The following is a 21,735-nucleotide window of genomic DNA, read 5'->3' on the forward strand; positions in this document are numbered from 1 at the left end:
CAAAAACTCAAGTTTCTCTTGTTATTGATAGGCTAAATGTGTAATAATCTCAATTAATAATTAGGATAATTATGTGGTGACTCCCTATTTAGGACATTTATACATCATTACCCTGGAACTTTTCTCACATAGTGGAACTGTTCAGTCTCTGAGGGATGAGGAGGACGATGGCCTGTGGGCTCTCTGTTGGATATTTTAAGTCTGATAGAACTGGAGGGGGAAGAGCAGAGTGAATGACTGAAGACTCCTTGTTCGCCCCTGGGTCGAAGCTTTTTGTGTAGTTCCCTGCCTTAAATTCATCTTACTCCTGTGTATACATGTGTGTTGGGAGGGAGGTGTGGCAGGATGGTGCTTGAAAAGGTTGCCAAGGTCTTTGTGTTGGAGAAACTATCTGCTAATCTCATTGCCTAAAGCCAGAGTCAAGGAAGGTGTTCTGAAATGAAGGTTCAGAAGAACAAACATTTCCAGGCTGATGTCCAGCAAAGTGTCTGGCTTCCTACCTGGTTACTGAGGAGATAAGGTGGGCAAGAAAGGGCCTGTGGCTCTGGGCCAAGAGGTAGGCGTTCACCTCCCCCTTCGTGTCCCAATAGTCTGTGTGATATTTGGTGTGTAACTTAACCCAACTCTGTCTTACATTTGCAGTACAGTCAGTGTAGGAAAGCAGTTGCTCTGTTGCAAATAATAAAAAGTATTTCTTAAATTTAATATGTATGGTATGATTATTATTTTTTAGAATGATAGGCAAGAAGCCTATGAGGCATCACTGTTCTGCAGCCAGTGTGGTAATTTCCTTTTCAGCAGGTCCTCTCCCCTCGTCCTCCAACCCAGAGGCCTGTTGTGGCTACCTCCTCTAGTGCACAGTTAAAACTCTCTGTGGAATACTAGTTAATTGCTGAGTAGCTAATCAGAGTTGTAAAGGTCAGTGATAACAAGCAACAACTCACTCCTGTTCACAAACAGCAGGATGTGACAAAGGCAATTTATCTTGATATATGCACTTCAGAAATCTATAGAGCTTATTTTGTTTCCCTCAGGCTGTCCATCTTCATCTGCTGCTTTTGGTTTCTGCTTTTGTCTCCTCTTTGGGTTTTGTTTCTTGGCATTCTGTGTCTCTGTATTTTCCCCTTTAAAGGGTTCTGCACCCAATTCCAATAAATGGGAGTTTCCCCTCACACCAGCAGCAATTGTCTGGCACCAGCTGTGTATCCTAGCAATCAACTCAATTCTGACACTGTCTACTCAGAGATAGCATCAGATCCCACAGGTTAACAGCTCAGTCTGATAAGACTGCCCTCCAATTTGGATGCTAATTTCAAGCCCAGGTTGTCTCCTGTGCTTCATTACTCGATGATTGATTACATTATTGGCCATTGGTGATGGATTCAACCTCCAGCTCCTCTTTGCTCTCCAGAAATCAGGGAGGTGGGACTAAAAGTCCCAGTCCTTCATTCATGATGGGTCCCAGTGTCAACCGGCTTTTCTTTAGGTTACCTATGGGCTTTTCAAAAGTCACTTCCATGACAACAAAAGACACTTTTATTGCTATCATAACTTAAGAAAATCCAAGGTTTTTAGGAGCTCTGTGCCAGGAACAGGGATAAAGACCAAGTATGTATTTCTTTTTGTGCACCACAAGATCACATCTTTGTTACTCTCCCCTCCTTAGTAACACGCCAGCAGAGAGGACCACAGTATTCCTCTCCTTTGTGTCTCCTCAAGCCTTTTCCTTTCTCTCCTCATCCTTTTTCTTTGTTTTTCTTTCTCTCTCCTCTTTCTGTCCCTTAGTCCCAATGTTTGTCTTTTTTTTACTAATGGGACTAAAATATGATGGTTCTATTAACCAGTTTCATGGCTGCATTTCACCTGCTTCCACAAGGCCCCTTGCTCTCCCCTCCAAGGATCTAGCCAGTTAGTTCTGTAAATCCCTGATTTGGAGAGGGCAGGGTAGTGCCTCATGTGAGATGACGTGCAACACTATGCGTTCCATGAGCTGAGCCCCCCTTGAGCTCCACTGCTTGCTTCTGAAGAAGTCGTGTGGGGCAGAATACCACTACCACTGCTGCCTGTGCCATCAGTGGCCACATTGACCCCTGTGCCCAGGTCAGCTTCTCGTGCTATAGAGGCTGCAGGCCCTCACTAAGTTTGAGTGAAGATGCTTCATCCCAGTGTTTGCTGCTATGGTGCATCCTGCTCAGAAGTGCAGAGTGTCCCATCCCCCACCTGGGCCACACATTTCACTCTAGGACTGAGACAACTGTCTGAGTGGCCAGCATTAGACAATTCCAAAAGGAAAGAGAGCACACAATCAAAAGGGGTTTAGAGGAGAGTTTGAAGGAGGGATTGTTTTCAAAGGTATTATTAGTTATTAATAGTTCATGAAATATTTTTGCCACTTTATTAATAGTAATTATATAAAAACAATAATCACACTAACTTTTATATGTTGGATATGAGATCATTGAAGAACATTCAAGCCTTCCTTTTGGGACATAGAATCAAATCCCTATTCCTTTACATGTCCTATGAGGCTCCCTGACCACTCCTTATTGATCCAGCCTGATCTTCAGACTCTCTCCCCAACCCCTAAACTCTGACTTCCTCTTGTTTTGTCAAGAGGGCCAAATGTTTTCTTCCTCAAAGCCTTTGCACATGTTGGTCTCTACATGGAACACACCTCCCTCTCTCTTCCCTTTCTTCATGTGATTAACTCATTTCTCAGGTTGCAGTGTCATTTCCACAGAACATTGCTATGCACTCTTATAATGCCATCTATATTCATAGAACCATGGCAAATAAAAGAAGGTGTCATAAGAGGGTTTTATGGACCTGTTATGACAGTGATCAATTCAACTCTGAGTATGTAAGTTTTGGTGGGAGATGAGGTGGGTTTATTTGTTTAATATCCATCTCCCTAATTTATGATCATTTTTGTATACTGATGCTTCTCTTATTATTTTTTCTTAAAGATTTTATTTATTTATTTTTAGAGAGAGGGAAGGGAGAGAGAAAGAGAGGGAGAGAAACATCAGTGTGTGGTTGCCTCTTGCGTGCCCCCTACTGGGGACCTGGCCCACAACCCAGGCATGTGCCCTGACTGGGAATCGAACTGGCAACCCTTTGGTTTGCAGACCAACACTCAGTCCACTGAGCCACACCAGCCAGGGCACTTCTCTTATTATTATTAGAATATAATAAATGTCCCCACTGTATGCCAGGTACTTTATATTATGTGCATTACTTCCATCTGCAATTCTATAGGCAGGGATTAACAAACTGTGGTCCATAGGCCAAATCCAACTCATTAAACATTTTTGTCAATAAGATTTTATTAGAACACAGCCACACCAATTTGTTTTTGTATTATTTATTGCAGCTTTTGTGCTACAAAGGTATAATGGAGAAGAGTTACAAGAGAGACACTCATGCCTGCACAGCTGACTATTTGGACATTTACAAAAAAAAAAATCTGTTGACCTCTGCTATAAAGTAATGAAGAATCTCTATTTCACACAGGAGAAAACTTAAAAATCAACAAGTTTCAATGACTTCCTCATATCTAGATTGCAAGTAGCAAAACTGAGATTCAAAGCCATCATACCTCCTAATATCAACTTTTCCCACAAACAGGTTTCCTTGGTGACATGCTTAGGGGAGTAGAACAAATTTCCACAGGAGAGGTGAAATTTGGTCTAGGTCTTAAGAAAAAGTTGGGGTTCTGCAATGGATAAAAGAAGACGGAACCTTCTAGGTTGAGACACAGAGGTATGAGAGAGCTTGGACTGTTTAGGAGATAGCCTGTCAGACCGACCAAAACTTGGTGCTGGTGGTCATGGGGACAGTGAAGGGAAACTGACAGGAAAGGCAGCTGCTGGAATGAGAGGAACCTGGGCCAAACGAGCAGCCTGAACTTGAGCTTTCAAGCCTGTGATCTATGCTTTGCTTGTACATCTTTCTCAGTAAAATAATTTGAGCATTGGTTCCAAATATATTTATTTTTCATAAATTATCCATACATAACATTATGTTAGTATATATTGTACATGTTATAAAATGTACAACTATAGAAACTTAAAATAGACAAGCTAAAGGTAGAATGAATATTTGAAATAATTTTTATTTTAGTTATTAATGATTCACAGGGCTTTTTGGCTGCCTTCTAAAGATGATGTTTAAAGAGAGTAATGCTAATTCATATGCTTAATTATTTTTGAAAATCTTGGCTTAACACTGATGTGATTGTTTGAAGGTATTATTCCAAGATTTGTTTTCTTTAATATGTGATTTTAATGATATCACAGCAGAATATAACCCACAAAGATACATGGATTCAAGTGAAAGAAACACATTGTTGATTTCACTTATGAATTATGATAATTATTTTTCAAAACTACCTACCAATTATGCCAAAGTTTTTGTTTTAATTTATCTGGTATGTGTACATCTTCCCTAGTGTTAATTGCTTGTCAGTATGCAAATGGATTTTTAAAAAAATTTTTATTGTTATTCATACAGTTGTATGCCTTTTCTCCCCATCCCTCCACCCCACCCCAGCTGAACCCACCTCCCTCCCCCACCTCTACCCTCCCCCTTGGTTTTGTCCATGTGTCCTTTATAGTAGTTCCTGTAATCCCCTCTTTCTAGAAATGTGTCCATTTCATCTAGGTTTTCAAATTTCTTGGCATACAGTTCTTCGTAGTAATTTCTTACAATCCTTTGTATTTCTGTGGTATCAGTTGTAATCTCTCCTCTTTCATTTTTAATTGTGTTTATTTGGATCCTCTCTCTTTTCTTCTTGATGAGCCTACTTAAAGGCTTGTCGATTTTGTTTATCTTTTCAAAGAACCAGCTTCTGGATTCATTGATCCTTACAATTGTGCTTTTAGTCTCTATGTCATTTAATTCTGCTCTGATCTTGGTTATTTCCTTCCTTCTGCTTGCTCTGGGCTGTCTTTGTTGTTGTTCCTCCAGTTCTTGGAGATGTAGGGTTAGGTTGTTTGTTTGAACTGTTTCTAACTTCTTAAGGTAGGCCTGTATTGCTATGAACTTCCCTCTCAGGACTGCCTTTGCTGTGTCCCATAGGTTTTGGGTTGTTGTGAGTTCATTTTCATTTGTTTCCAGAAAGTTTTTGATTTCTTCCCTAACTCATTCTTGACCATTCATTGTTTAATAGCATGCTATTCAGTCTCCATGATTTTGAGTGTTTGGGGTTTTTTCCTTTGGGGTTGGTTTCTAGTTTCAGACCCTTGTGATCAGAGAAGATGCTTGATATGATTTCAATTTTCTTGAATTTGTTGAGGCTTGCTTTGTGTCCTATCATGTGGTCTATCTTTGAAAAAGTTCCATGGACACTTGAAAAGAATGTGTATTTTGCTTCTTTGGGATGAAAAGCTCTGTATATATCAGTTAAGTCCATTTCCTCTAGGGTATTGTTAAGTGACACAATATGTTTGTTGATCTTTTGTTTGGAAGATCTGTCCATTTTTGATAGTGGGGTGTTAAAGTCCCCTAGTATAATTGTGTTGCTGTCAATATCTTTCTTGAAATCCTCCAAGATTTTCTTTATGTATTTGGGTGCTCCTATGTTGGGAGCACACATATTTACAATGTTTATGTCTTCTTGGTGGATTCTTCCTTTGAGTATTATGAAGTGACCTTCTGGGTCTCTCTTTATGGCCCTTCTTTGGAAGTCTATTTTGTCTGATATGAGTATTGCTACCCCTGCTTTTTTTTCCTGTCCATTTGCTTGGAAAATTTGTTTCCAGCCCTTCACTTTCAGTCTGTGTAAGTCTTTTGTCCTGAGATGGGTCTCTTGTAGGCAGCATATGTGTGGGTCATGTTTTCTTATCCATTCAGCTGTTCTATGTCTTTTGATTGGAGCATTTAATCCATTTACATTTAAGGTTATTATTGATAGGTAGTTATTCATTGCCATTATTTCCTACCTGTGTTCCTCTGTCTTTCTCTTTTCCTTCCTTTCCTTAAAGCAGTCCCTTTAGCATCTCTTGCAGAGCTGGTTTGGTGGAGCTGTATTCTTTTAGACTTCTTTTGTCTGGGAAACTCTTTATTTGGCCTTCTATCTTGATTGAGAGCCTTGCTGGGTAAAGTAGTCTTGGTTGCAGGCCTCTGGTTCTCATTACTTGGAATATTTTTTGCCATTCTCTTCTGGCTTGGAGCGTTTCCATTGAGAAGTCAGTTGCTAACCTTATTGGGGCTCCCTTGTATGTTACTTCCTTTTTCTCCCTTGCTGCCTTTAAGATCCTCTCTTTGTGGTGGAAATTTGCCATTTTAATTATGATGTGTCTTGCATGGGTCTCTTTGGGTTCCTCTTGCTTGGGACTCTCTGTGTTTCCTGGATTTGGGTGACTTGTTCTCTCCTCAGATTAGGGAAATTTTCCATCATTACTTTTTCAAACAGGTTTTCTATCCCTTGCTCTTCTTCTTCTCCTTCTGGTATTCCTATTATACGGATATTGTTACGTTTCATGTTGTCCTGCATTTCCCTTATTGCCTCTTCATTCTTTCTGAGCCTCTTTTCCTTTTCTTGCTCTTTCTGGGTGTTTTTTTCTACTTTGTCCTCCAGCTCGCTGATCCGATCCTCTGCTTCATCAAGTCTGCTTTTCATTCCTTCTACTGTGTTCTTCAATTCAGAAATTGTATTCTTCATTTCCTCTTGGCCCTTGTTGATAGTTTCTATTTCCTTTTTCATGTTGATATAGTTTGCAGTGAGTTCATTGTAGTTTCCTTGTAGTTTCTGGTAGTTCTCTTTGATCTCAGAGAGCTCAGTGAGCTTCCTGATAACCATTGCTTTGAACTCAGTATCTGATAGTTGAGTTACCTCTTTTTCAGTTAGCATTCTTTCTGAGGCTTCCTCCTTTCCTTTCATTTGGGGATTGTTTCTTTGTCTTCCCATTGTTTGTGAGACTCCTCTTGTTAGCCTCTGCTTCTTAAATTGATCTATTCTGACTCCCTGGGTTTATGGTATGAACTTCTATGGTAGAATGCCAATGGGATTCAGTGGTGCTGTCTCCTTAATCTCCTGTACTCACTGGTCTTGAGCTGACGTTTATGGGTGTAACACAGTCTAATTCTGGTCTTTTTAGCACTCCAGGTTTTCTTGTCTCACCTGTGGGAAAAAGAGGAATGGGGGCAAAAAAAAAAACTTGAAGGAGGGAAAAAGGGAATAGAAAAGGAAAGGAAGGAAGGGAGTAGGAATAAAGAAATATCGGAGGCAAGATAAGAAGGGATTTTTTTTAAAAAAATTAAAACAACAGAATAAATAAAAGAAGGCAGGAAGAAGGAATAAAAAAGGTAAAGGATGGAAGGAAGAAGGAATAAAAAAAGAAAGAAGGACAGAAAGGAAGAAGGAATTCAGGGGGAAAGAAGGAAAGAAAAAAGAAAAAAAAAAAAAGGTCTTCTGCTGGCTTTAAACTGGTCAGGTTAGTTCTGCTGGTCTTCCTGTCTGTGGAATGGGAGGGGGTGGTTGGAAGGATTGGTTTCACTTTTCTCCTTTCCTGAGCCACACTCTTCGCTGTTGTTCAGCCTTCAGTCTAGTTCCTCTGGGTCCTTCTGCTCCCCACTAGGCCTTTAGTTCACCAGCTGTGCTGTCCTTGAGTTGCACCAATTAGGGGCAACTCACATTCCACCTTCTTGCTCTTTGCTGTCTTAGATGCTAGGGGCTCTAGGTGCTGCTATGGGGTAGTTCAACCCCCTACTGGGTGGAGTCTTTCTAGGGAACGCAGTCTCTCCTAGCCCTGCAGCTCCCCTCTGCTGGGCGTTCTGCCTTCCTCCTAGAGAGCCAGTAGGCCCTGCAGAGTTCTGTGCGCAGGGGCTATGTTGGAGTTTTCAGAACCAGTGCTTTTGGCTGTGATCGCCTGTAGGCAGCCAGGCCATTGATCGGGTTGTGTGGCCGATCTCCGCTTTGGACTTCAGTTGGTTGCCAATCCCCTGCTTTGGGTCTGTGCCCGGGGGAAGCCAGCCACTGATCCGGTTGCACGCTCACCCAGGAGCTTTTTGTCTGTGCTCCCAGGCAGCCAGGCGCTTATCAGGGCGTCCGCCCACCCGGGGTTTCAGGTGTGGGCCCCAGGCCACTGACTGGGGTACGCACCCACTGGGGCACTTTGGGTCTGGCGCCCAGGCAGCTGTGCCGCTTATCAGGGCTCATGTTCACCCAGGGTTTCAGGTGTGGGCCCCTATACAGGTGACAGCCGGGCTTCAGGTGAGCGCTGGGGCTGCTTTTTCCATGCTCACAGTCCAGGGCTGAGTGGGGATGGGCGCCAGAGGCCGCAGCTGCTGTGGAGAGTTCTCTAACTAGCTACTACGTGCCTCTATTTTCTTTTCCTTTTTGAGAAATTCTTCCTATTCAAGCCCCCCTGGTCCAAACAAGCACCTGGCTGCTCACACAGCCCAACCTGGCTCTCTCCCAAGAATCCTGCAGCAGACCCTGTGCCCGGGCGGGGGTTTCAGTCGCCCTCGTCCCCGCGCAGGTCCCGGGGACCTTATTGTCCTTAAGCACTCTTCTTACCATCTGATCTTTCGATGTCCTCTATCTTTGGTCTCCGATCTTCATATATGCTAGAATACTGTTGGCTGTTCGCTGTGCTCCTCAGATCAGCTAGGTATTTCATTGGCGTTGAGGGGAAGTGGACTCCACTCCCACCTATCTCGCCTCCATCTTCCAAGTCCGACCATGCAAATGGATTTGAAAGTGCTTTGGTTTTATATTTTACACGATGTGTTGTTTGCACTGTATTCCAGTCACTGAAACTGTTCCTTGGAAATGTTTGTTTTTAAGATTTTATTTATTTATTTTTAGAGAGAGGGGAAGGGAAGGAGAAAGAAAGAGAGAAAGATATCAATGTATGTTGCTTTTCATGTGCCCCTCACTGGACCAGGCTTGTGCTGGGAATCGAACCGGTGACCCTTTGGTTTGCAACCCACGCTCAATCCACTGAGCTATACCAGCCAGGGCTGGAAACTTTTAAATAGGTAAGAAAATTGTAAGTTTAGGTATTGAGATTTGGTTCTTAAATATGGTACATACCATTTCCAGCAACAGAAATCGAATGACAAGGAAAATGTTTCTACATATTTGGTTTTGAAATGCTCTATTCAATAAATAGTTTTTTCCTGAGAAGTTATTTTCTCTTTCTCTCTCTGTAATAGTGTCACTTTTCTTAGAAGGAATGGAATCTGGGCTTATTTATTTATTTTTAAACAAATGCATCTCACTGAGAAATCTGATTATTTCACTGTTGCTTTCACCTCCTCTTGTGGTTTAGTGACTTCCAACTGGGGATGGAAGAAATGTTTGTCTTGCCATTTTATTTTTATTTATAGGCATCATTAGTATTTTATGTAATCCACATGTACTGTACATGTTATGTGCTCAAGTACAAAACTGTACTTATGTGCTCAAGAAAAAATGAATGACTGAGGGCTCCACTATCAAATTCTTGAAGTCAATGCCAATTTGAAATACTAGAAATACTTAACTACTTTGTTATATTTTAGATATCTAAAAATAGAGCTGTAACTTTTTACTCCCACACTCCAATGGCTTATCTTGTTCATCCCTTGGGTGCCCATACCGTATTTCAGAGACTGCTGCTCTGAATACTGGAAAGCAAACCAGAAGTTACTAAATGGGAGGTGGGTGACATGATCAGATTCAAATTCAGTTTGTCTTTGGGATTATATTTTGTAGCTTTGTGTCTAGAAACCTTAAGTATTCCCCTTGGGCTTTTACTGTGTACATATTTAAATGAGTTAGCTGGTTTTAAATAATATTATTCAAATATCTTCAGAATAGGCAACCACCCTGAGCCTCCTGAAGGCTTGTCCAGCCTCATTAGTCTCTTGATCTCCCCTGAAGTTCTCTGATAACTCTAGGGCTTTGCCCTCTAGGTTGGAGAATAATGTGCTTTGGGTACAAGGAGATGACTGAGATGACTTAAGCACCTCAGTATAGAAAGAAGAGTAGTTGTGTTCTACAAGAGTCAGGGCAAATGCTTTTTTGTGACCCTATTAAAACTGAGGATTTGAGAGAAAGAATTATTAGCTCTGACTGCATATTAAAAAAAAAGAATAATTACAAAAATGAGAAATGACTGTAGGTTAAAAGTTGCTTGAGGTGTTATGCCCTTTTTAAGTGTTAATGAGAAATTCTTGTTTTTTAAAATATAAGCATATGAAGATTAAGAACCAACCTCTGACCTTGAAACAAAGAGAAAAAATGGAGTTGGTCTCTGAGAAATAGGAGTTGTCAAAACAGTACCTACCTAGGTGAAATTTAATAGCCATTTTGGATAAAAGAACTATGCTAGTTTATTTTGCAGACTGTGTACCCAGTATGAAAGGGACCTTATCCCTTGTTAAGCCTACAGGTCTATTTTGAAGAGAAGAATTTTCATTATCTCTTTAGGAAATAATTATGTAAAAGTTTATTGCTTCATTTCATAATATTTTCAATTACTGTACTTGTGTGAGTTTAGAAGACAAAATAAATTTAAAAAATTAAAGATGACCATGTATAGCTGAAAATGGCTTTCAGCAAATGGTGTACACATAGAACCATGACTTCCAAATTTTTGAGTGGTTATAAAATGCAAATGATGTCTTGGGAAAAGTAATATATAGATATACAGAATGTTAAATTGGAATCTTAACCAAGGTACCAAGACATGATCAATACCAGACACCAGAATGAGTTGTGAGATGGAGCATCTGTTTGGAATTTCAAAGTAGGTGCTTAAAGCCTGGTTTTATGACTCTTTAATCCTTTACTCACTTTGAGTACAGAAACAGGTTGAGAGGGGGAATATTTGCGGACAGGGAAATGGTAAAGGATTTCTTTGGAGACAGGTGCTGGAAGTTGTAAGTTTTGCCTCCTCTGCAAGGGAGAACTAGAGGATGCCTTCCCTCTTTCTTCTGGACTTCAGCAAAACTAGTTGGAGATGTTGAAATGTGCCCCTACAGTTAGCCAGACACACCTGCTTTCTGCCCAGGTGATCTAGAATATGAGGGATGGGTTGCCCAGTTACCCTGGCACTGAAGGAATGAATTGTATCTGATACATTGAGATTAGTCTTTAGCCCCTGAATTTGTTCAGATAAAGAAGTTGTGGGTATTTCCCATGATAGGTGTGAGTCATGCATGAAAGAGAGTTGATGTGGTGGTTGTCTTTTTCTATTGATCCTGTTCAATAGCACTGATTACAGATTGATGGTACCCCAGCAGGCAGGAAGAGCTTTAGGGCACTGATGGTGTCCTAGAAGCTGGAGAAGGAATTGGATGACCAGTTGAACTGGAGATGTTGCCTGAGTCTAAGAAGTGGCAACAGAGGATTGCAATGCTTGAGAATCTCCAAGCCCTCAAATGTGCCTCAACAGTAAGGGTTTTAAATACTCGACAGGCTTAGTGAGCATGAAGATGTTTTGCAATGTTACCAATCAAATAAAATTTTTTCCTCCCTTCCCTCTCCCCACTATAACGATGGCAGACAGTGAGATGGGGATGAAGCTTTGGAAGTATAAAACAGGGTCAGCTCACTCATATATGTACCTGATGGGACCCTTCAGGCGTATGAGTTTCTGATCCCTGGTCTAAGAGATTACAGGATTCTGAAGAAGGCTACCCAGCACTACCTTCCAGACCCAGACTCATGCTGGATACCAGCAGGGGCCTATTATGTCCCACTAGCTCCTCGTCTTACAAAGGGTGAACTTGGGTGAGTTTCACTTGGGATTCCAGACCTCCCTGTTTTAACTTTCCAATGGTTTTTCCATATGAATGGCTTGTCTTGAATCATGCTTCAGATCTCCCTAAATTCTCTCAAGCAGCATTGGCCTTCAGTGAACCCTGTATCACTTGCTCACTTGCCCGAGGCCTGACGCTAGCAGCAGCTGGCCTTGATTCACAGCTTAGCCTCACCTGGGCACCTCCAAGCCCAGCATAAATAGCAGCAATCTGAAGATCACTTTGCAGCTTATGCTGTGTGACCCTGGACAGAACATAGTTGGTGGCAGACCTTGAATGTGCCAACAGCAATCAAGGCTCAATTACAGCAGGAGGGTGTACACAGCCCACGTGGTGGGCACATCTTGATTACCCAGCTGGGATGTTAGGGGTGGCTGTGTCGATGGACTCTATAGGACACCTACTACATTAGGCCACTCTATCAAGCCTGGGAGAGGTAGGCAAAAGCTCTACCTAATATGTAGAAACAAATACAGAGGGGCTTCCAAAAAGAGGAGACAAAGAAACATGGCCCAAATGAAAGAACAGAACAAAACTCCAGAAAAAGAACTAAAAAATGGATATAATCAATCCACTACAGGGGTGTTCTACCTTTGGCTCATGGGCCACATGCGGCTCAGGATGGCTATGAATGTGGATCAACACAAAATCATAAATTTACTTAAAACATTATGAGATTTTGTTGTGATTACATGTCAAAATGTATTTAATATGGCCCAAGACAACTCTTCTTCCAGTGTGGCTCAGAGATGCCAAAAGTTCAGACACCCCTTATCTACTAGATGCAGAGTTCAAAACACTGGTTATAAGGGTGCTCAAGGAAGTTAGTGAGGATCTCAACAGTATAAAAAAGATACAATCAGAAATGAAGGATGCATGAATTGAAGTAAAGAACAATTTACAGGGAATCAACATAGAGTGGATGAAGCCAAGAATCAAATCAGTGATTTGGAATATAAGGAAGCAAAAAACAACCAATCAGAACAGCAAGAAGAAAAAAGAATTAAAAAAATGAGGATAGTATAAGAAGCCTCTGGGACAAATTCAAGAATACCAATATTTGCATCATGGGGGTGCTGGAAAGAGAAGAGAAAGAGCAAGAAATTGAAAACCTATTTGAAAAAATGACAGAAAACTTCCCTAAGTGGTGAAGGAAATAGACATACATGTCCAAGGAACACAGAGTCCCAAACAAGATGGATACAATGAGGCCCACACCAAGACACATCATAATTAAAAAGCCAAAGGTTAAATACAAAAGAAAATCTTAAAAATACCAAGAGAAAAGCAGTTAGTTAACCACAGGGGACTTCCCATAAGACTGTCAGCTGATTTCTCAAAAGAAACTTTGCAGACTAGAAAGGATTGGCAAGAAATATTCAAAGTGATGAAAAGCAAGGACTTACAGCTGAGCTTACTCCACCCAGCAAAGCTATCATTTAGAATCCAAGGACAGATAAATAGTTTCCCAGAAAAGAAAAAAAACTAAAGGAATTCATCATCACCAAACCAGTATTATATGAAATGTCAAAGGGTCTTCTTTAAGAAGAAGATGAAAAATATGAAAAATAAATGGCAATAAATACATATCTATCAACAATTGATTCTGAAAAACAAAATAAACAAAGAAGCAGAACAGAAACAATCAGATACAGAGAAGGTTTTGATGGTTGCTAGATGGGAGTGGAGGTGCGGGTGTGGGCGAAAATGGTGAAGTGAAGGAAGTACAAATTGGTAGTTACAGAATAGTTATGGTGATGTAAGGTACAGTGTAGGGAATAGAGTAGCCAAAGAACATATAGTCATGACCCATGGACATGGACAATGGTGTGAAGATTGTCTGAGGGCGTTGGGGAGCTGGGTAGAGGTGAAAGACTGGGACAACTGTAATAGCATAAACAATAAAATATAATGTAAAAAGAAAAGACAGGGTCAGGAGGGGAAAGAGTGGACAAGGTGATCTAATTACCAAATTGAGCCTATGTTTGTGACCTAATGTGACTGGGAGCATTTGGTACTCTGACAGTGAGCTGAAAAGGTATGGTATTGTCAAAGGTTGCATCCAGGGGTGTGGAAGAACTTTTCTCCACTGAATACATTTTAGAAGTATAGTGGGAGGCAAAAGTAAAGTTATTTGCTGATTATATCTCATGAGTTCAACTTATTCAACATCCTAGTCACAGAGCCATCCTTTAGCTTAGGGCCCCCAGAACAAAAAAGCAACAGGACATAGTGAGAGCATTGTCTTCAGTGATCCAGGGACATAGAGGAAAGGCTTTACCTTTCCTTCTAGCTGCAGAGGCAGGGCTAGGGGCAGACGGAGGTAAAGTGGAGCAAGCATTGAGTGCTATTTTTTTTTGTTATTGTTTAATTCTGCAAGAGGGGCTATTTGACAGCATCTGTCTCCTCATCACTGAATTATTAAAGGGCTGGTGAGTGTTGGCATCTGAGGCTTGGAAAGCAATGAAATATATATTTCTTCCCTGCTTTAAATATGTCTAATGCAAAATAATACTCTCACAGTATTATTGAGTATGTAATTTTTTTTTTAATGAAAAGGTGAGGAAACAAGGTAATAGGTACTGAAGAATTCAGGCAGGGGTTGCTTGTGAGTTGGGAAAAGTTACAAAATCTTACCAGTTCAGAGTGGGAAAACTAGTGAGACTCTATATAGCGCAGAAATTATGACTGCTAGTTTTGGAGCCAGGCTGTCTGAGTTTGAATCTTGGGACCTCTGGTAAGTCGAAGTCTCTGTTTGCTCATCTGTAAAAGGGCAAAACTATGGAATTCATGGGGTTATAGAAAGTAAAGGACAAATTACCCACAGAATCCCTCCTGTATTTCCTGGTACTTGATAAATGTGCAGTAATTGTCACCTAAGATTATTATTATTTTCCTAATCTGTAGAGCTGAATTTCACCATTCAAAGTAATTGTATAAAGTCACCATGAACATTGAATCAGCAAATGCTGAGTCATTGCTCCTGGGGGAAATACAGGGTAAGGCTCTTGTGAGCCTCTGGTCATAATACTTAATCAACTGATCAATACATAACTTTGTTTAATAGGTGTTTCTGTTTAGACACACCTTATTTAATATATATTATTGATTCACTAACATTGAACTCATGTATAACAGCACTAAAACAATGCTTGAATGGAGATTATCTAAAACACCTATTTTCTCTGTAAAGGTGCATTTTTGTGCCCAGGAACACAAGAGAGCACTTTCACAGTATGTATTCATTTGGGAGCTATTTTAAGCAGTGACATCACCAAGAAAAACACAAAACAAGGAAACTGAGACACTAAATGGATTACAAAAAGGACATTTGTGTACAGTCTGAGCTGAAACAAAAAGACAAGTGTGTCAGCTCATTTGACCATGGGTGGAAACATGCATGTTGGGCAACTTGGAGTTTTTGCCACTCTGCTCATGTCCAAGAATGTTCCAGAATATTGATTTTGGGGTTCAAATAGTTTTTACTGAGTAGGCAGATTTGCAAATAGAGAATCCATCAATAATGACAATCAACTGTATTTCAATGAGCAGCAACAATTGATCCAAGTTCTGTTTGACTATCTCCAGTAAAGGAAGAATGGCATTCAGAGGAAGTTCATTCTGTCCTTGGCTAACTACATTTTTACAAAACTTGCCAAATTCTACCCATGGGGCCTTGAATAAGAACTTCAACATTTCTTTCAAATGACAGTCATTCATATGCTGGAAGACAGCAACTGTGTCTCCTTGGACTCATCAGTAGATTAAGCATCTCCATTTACTACAGCTATTTCCCATATGATGATACTTTAATTACCCTCACTATTCCTGTTGCCCTCCTTACAATATTTTGGTGTTTTAACATCTTTCTGAGAGTATGAGACCCATGACAAATGCTGAATATCTGAGTGCCAGGTAAGGTCTGATTAGGTCCCAGAGAAAAATGGCAATTATCTCATTTATTCTAAATGCTATATTTGGCCAAATATTTTTAGAGTTTATGTGGCAGAGATTGTTAGTATTCATGCAATAAATGTACATTTATCAACATTTCCTTGCCCAGTGAATGTAAGAGGGGTCATGTGACTAAATCGCCAATGGGAGATGGATGGAAATGTGCCACCTGCTGGTCTGATTCATAAGACCATCCTGAGGAATTCTCCATGACCACCCTGTGAGTCATGTGCTCCAGATGACACAGCTGCAAGGTAAAAGCAGCTCTGGGTCCTAGTCACCACCTGGTGCAGAGCTACGCAGAGTAGCTGTTCATCCCTCCACCAGACTCGGCATAATTGCAAAACATAATTTTATTATTTTAAATGTTATGATTTTTAGCAGTATACAGTGTTAATTACTGTGATAAATGTAATCCCTAAGAGCTTTTTTTGTGGCCAGTTTGTGCTGTTGACTCATATAGAGTGAGTTGCAAGCTAAAATCACTGCTACTTAGATATGTATCCCTATCATGAATTTGCTGATTCTTTCGGACATAAGTCCATTATATTACATTTTTTTCCTATTAGGTTTTATTGTTTAGATCTAGTAATCATTTTCCAACGTAAGAACTTCTTAGATTGTGATTCAGTCTGTGTCTTCCACAAATGTGTAAGCCTTTAAGCCGCTCACGGATAAACCCTGTATTAGCCAATACCCTGGGCCTTGCTATTCAGACAAAGAATATATAAATCTTGTTTCTAGCCTATATTTACATATTATTTGCCCATGTAAATTACTGGTCAACTCTGGCATTATTCCTTTTTCTTTTTTCCCTTTTTTAATGCTTTCTGTCCTTCAACATAACTATTTATTATTTTACATGGAATTTGTTTTTCCCCTTTACTTTTAGTGTTAGTCTTTTAATCTTTGGAAAATATATTCCTTCCTTTCCTAGAGAAAATACCTGTCAACAGGAAAGGTATAGCCATTCTAGAATCTGATGCCAGAACCCAGGGATACAACCCCCTACACTTTGCCACCATCTACAGAGAAAAGTACTCTCCTATTATTTCCCACCCTTCCAAAATCCCAACTGTCACTTATAAAAAATGTAAAAACACTATCTTATCCTCAAGCTGTTTGGTTTTTTACTGCTGTGGAAATATCACTGCCCTTAAAATTAAAAGACTTTGGTTTGAGTCCTGGTTTTTCCATGTGTAAATTTCACAATCTTGGAAAACTGCCTTAACTTAAGCAAACCTCAATTTGTTTTTAATCTACGCATATAAATAGGAATAGTAGTTCCTATTTTGGATGAGCATAAGATTGTGTGAGGACTGAATGTTTAGTGCTAGATGAGTATCAGTATAGTTGCTGTCTGCCCCAAGGAGGCTTCCTGGGTCTTTTCTGTCACCGTCCTTCATCCCCTCATTGATCAGTAAGAGTGTATGGTGGTCAGTACGTCTGATATATCTTGGCAGGTCCTCAGACTTTACCCTGTCTATCTGTCCCAAGAGTAAAGAAAAACTCCCCATTGACTGTATTGGATTTATGCCCACTGATTTTGACCACTCAAGAGTAGATGAGGGCACTGGCTCTGGAACTGCAGACACCAGTTCCTATCAATGGGTTCAGCTACAGACTGTCCCACTGTCCCCTCTAGATGCTCCATGAGAAAAAAATGTGTTTTATGGTTAAGGAGGCCTAAGAAAGACTTTGTCTTGGAGCTTTACAGTATGACATTAACATATTAAAGGCTCTGAGAAATTCTATAGTAAAGAAACCTATTTAACTTCACCTGATTCAATGGTTCTCAAAACTATCTGACCTTGGAAGCTTTTCTTTTGTGGGATTTATATTCATGTCATACTGAACTAGTTTTCAGCAGAAACCTCTTCTGGAAATGTTGGCCTAGGATAGTCAACAGCTAAAAGTTCATTTTTATTCTGATCTTTCCCCCAACTTGGCCCTTGTCAGCAAGGTTTTAGAGAGGACTCACAGACTTTGAGTGTCAGGCTGTTCGATAGGGGCGCACACACTGAGAGAAGCCATTCCTTATTCATTCCCTCTGCCCTGGCAGCTCTCCAGGATGTACCTGCAAGCTTCCCAAGCCAGCATATTTGCTCCTTTGAGGTTATCCTTTAAGTAGGGAGCATCAAACAGCTGTGAGGTGTATGTGTGGGGGGGACTTTTGTCTGTGCTGCTGATAACAACTTGTAAAGGCTGGAGGAAGATACTGGGGAGCCTCCTTGTAACCACTGCTCCATTCTGTGCTTCTTCACAGACAGGCACATACTACCGGCAGAGACATGAACCTGGATTTAACACAGCCAGTCAGCTCAAGGAAACGCAAAGATCTGACCAATTCTCACTTGTTACTGCAGTCCTCATGTTTTCTATTATTTTATTTATTTTTTTTACACTTGTATGAATTTATTTTTAATTAAAAGTTGGTATACAATATTATATTAGTTTCAGGTATACAACATGATTCAACATTTATATACCTTACAAAGTGATCACCACAATAAGCCTAATAACCATCTATCATTGTGCCTCGTTATTATAATATTATTGACTTTACTCCCCATGCTGTACATTGCATCCCCACGACTTATTTTATAAGTGGAATTTGTATTCTTTTTTTTTTTATTGTTATTCAATTACAGTTGTATGCCTTTTCTCCCCATCCCTCCACCCCACCCCAGGTGAACCCACCTCCCTCCCCCCTCTCCACCCTCCCCCTTGGTTTTGTCCACGTGTCCTTTATAGTAGTTCCTGTAAACCTCTCTACCCACTGTCCCCGCCCCCATCCCCCACCCCCGCCCTGGCTATTGTTAGATTGTTCTTAACTTCAATGTCTCTGGTTATATTTTGTTTGCTTTTTCCTTCTATTGCTTATGTTCCAGTTAAAGGTGAGATCATATGGTATTTGTCCCTCACTTCCTGGCTTATTTCACTTAGCATAATGCTCTCCAGTTTCATCCATGCTGTTGCAAAGGGTATAAGCTCCTTCTTTCTCTCTGCTGCGTAGAATTCCATTGTGTAAATATACCATAGTTTTTGGATCCACTCGTTTGCTGATGGGCACTTCGGTTGCTTCCAGTACTTGGCTATTGTAAATTGTGCTGCTATGAACATTGGGGTGCACAGATTCTTTTGGATTGGTGTTTCAGTGTTCTTAGGGTATAATCCCAGCAGCGGAATTACTGGGTCAAAGGGCAGTTCCATTTTTAGTTTTCTGAGGAAAGTCCATACTGTTTTCCACAGTGGCCTCACCAGTCTGCATTCCCACCAACAGTGCACGAGGGTTCCCTTTTCTCCGCATCCTCTCCAACATTTGTTTGTGGATTTGTTTATGTTGGCCATTCTGACTGGTGTGACATGATACCTCATTGTGGTTTTAATTTGCATCTCTCTGATGGCTAATGATGCTGAGCATCTTTTCATATGTCTCTGGGCCCTCTGTATGTCTTCCTTGGAGAAGTGTCTGTTCAAGTCCTTTGCCCATTTTTTAATTGGGTTGTTTGTCTTCCTGGAGTGGAGTCGTGTGAGTTCTTTATATATTTTGGAGATCAGGCCCTTGTCTGAGGTATCATTGGCAAATATGTTTTCCCATACTGTTGGTTCTCTTTGTAATTTGGTGCTGTTTTCTTTAGCCATGCAGAAGCTTTTTATTTTGATGAGGTCCCATTTGTTTATTCTTTCCTTTATGTCCCTTGCTTTAGGGGATGTGTCTGTGAGGATGTTGCTGCGTGGAATGTCTGAGATTTTCCTGCCAATGTTTTCCTCAAGGACTTTTATGGTGTTACGGCTTATATTTAAGTCTTTTATCCATCTTGAGTTTATTTTCATGTATGGCGTAAGTTGGTGATCGAGTTTCATTTTTTTGCACGTAGCTGTCCAGATCTCCCAACACCATCTGTTGAAGAGGCTCTTTTTGCTCCATTTTATGCTCCTGCCTCCTTTGTCAAATATTAATTGATTGTATAGACTTGAGTTTATTTCTGGGCTCTCTATTCTGTTCCATTGGTCTATGTGCCTGTTTTTATGCCAGTACCAGGCTGTTTTGATTACAGTGGCCTTGTAATACAGTTTGATATCAGGTATTGTGATCCCTCCTGCTTTGTTCTTCTTTCTCAAAATTGCTGCAGCTATTCGAGGTCGTTTATGGTTCCATATGAATTTCTGCAATGTTTGTTCTATATCTGTGAAGTATGTCATGGGTACTCTAATAGGGATTGCATTGAATCTATAAATTGCTTTGGGTAGTATGGCCATTTTGATGATGTTAATTCTTTTTTTTTTTTTTAAATATATTTATTGATTATGCTATTACAGTTGTCCCATTCCCCCCCACTCCACTCCATCCTGCCCACCCCCTCCCTCCCACATTCCCCCCCCCCATAGTTCATGTCCATGGGTCATACTTATAAGTTCTTTGGCTTCTACATTTCCTACACTATTCTTACCCTCCCCCTGTCTATTTTTCACCTATCATCTATGCTACTTATTCTCTATACCTTTACCCCCTCTCCCCCTCCCACTCCCTTATTGACAACCCTCATGTTCTAGTTGTTTGCCTAGTTTGCTCTCATTTTTGTTTTATTTGTGGTCATTAATAACTGTGAGTTTGCTGTCATTTTTACTGTTCCTATTTTTGATCTTCTTTTTCTTAGGTAACTCCCTTTAACATTTCATATAATAAGGGTTTGGTGATGATGAGCTTCTTTAACTTGACCTTATCTGAGAAGCACTTTATCTTCCCTTCCATTCTAAATGATAGCTTTGCTGGATACAGTAATCTTGGATGTAGGTCCTTGCGTTTAATCTTGGGTAATGTAATTATGATGTGCCTTGGTGTGTTCCTCCTTGGGTCCAGCTTCTTTGGGACTCTCTCAGCTTCCTGGACTTCCCAGAAGTCTATTTCCTTTGCCAGATTAGGGAAGTTCTCCTTCATTATTTGTTCAAATAAGTTTTCCATTTTTTGTTCTTCCTCTTCTCCTTCTGGCACCCCTATAATTCGGATGTTGGAACGTTTCAAGGTGTCCTGGAGGTTCCTACGCCTCTCCTCATTTTTCCAAGTTCCTGTTTCTTCATTCTTTTCTGGTTGAATGTTTGTTTCTTCCTTCTGGTCCACACCATTGATTTGAGTCCCAGTTTCCTTCTCATCACTATTGGTTACCTGCACATTTTCCTTTGTTTCTCTTAGCATAGGCTTCATTTTTTCATCTGTTTTTTGAATAGATTCAACGAAGTCTGTGAGCATATTGATAACCAGTGCTTTGAACTGTGCATCCGATAGGTTGGCTATCTCTTTGTCGCTTAGTTGTATTTTTTCTGGAGCTTTGAAGTGTTCTGTCATTTGGGCCTTTTTTTTTTTGTCTTGGCGGGTCTGTTACTTTAAGGGGCAGAGGCTTAGGTGTTCACCGGGTCGGGGTAACGCTGGTCGCTGCGCTGTGATGCTGTACGTGGGGGAGGGGCTGAGTGGGAGCAATGGCGCCCACCTCACTCTCCTCCGGATTTCAATCTTTCACTCTGATACCCACAATCAAACTGAGCCCCTCTGGTGCTGGTTCCCGAGTGGGTGGGCCTGTGCACACTCTAGGCCCCTGTGGGTCTCTCCTACAACCTCTCCTGTGAGGCTGGGAGTCTCTTCTGCTGCCGCCCCAACCCCCAGGGGCGCTTTCAATCAGAGGTTTGAGGCTTTATTTCCCCAAGCTGGAGCCCTGGGTTGGAAGGTCTGCTTCGCTCCCCGCCGTTCCTCCGGTTTATCTGTGGGAGAATGTGGTGCCCACAGATAGAGGGTGCTACCCGCTGGGTTTATGTTCTCCGCCACTCTGCGTCCCGCCCTCTGGGTTTATCTGTGCAAATGTGGGGCCGCAGGGTCTGCTAGTGCTCAGACTGCCTGCGCCATTTGTCCCACACTCCGCCAGTCTCAGTCCTGCCACAGCCACGCGAGTCCTCTCCACCCTGGTGCCCGTCTCCGCCCCTCCTACCAGTCTGGATGAATGTCCATTTTCTATTTCCTAGGTGTTGGTGCCC

This window comes from Desmodus rotundus, chromosome 11 (genome assembly GCF_022682495.2).
Source record: "Desmodus rotundus isolate HL8 chromosome 11, HLdesRot8A.1, whole genome shotgun sequence".
Taxonomy (NCBI): Eukaryota; Metazoa; Chordata; class Mammalia; order Chiroptera; family Phyllostomidae; genus Desmodus; species Desmodus rotundus.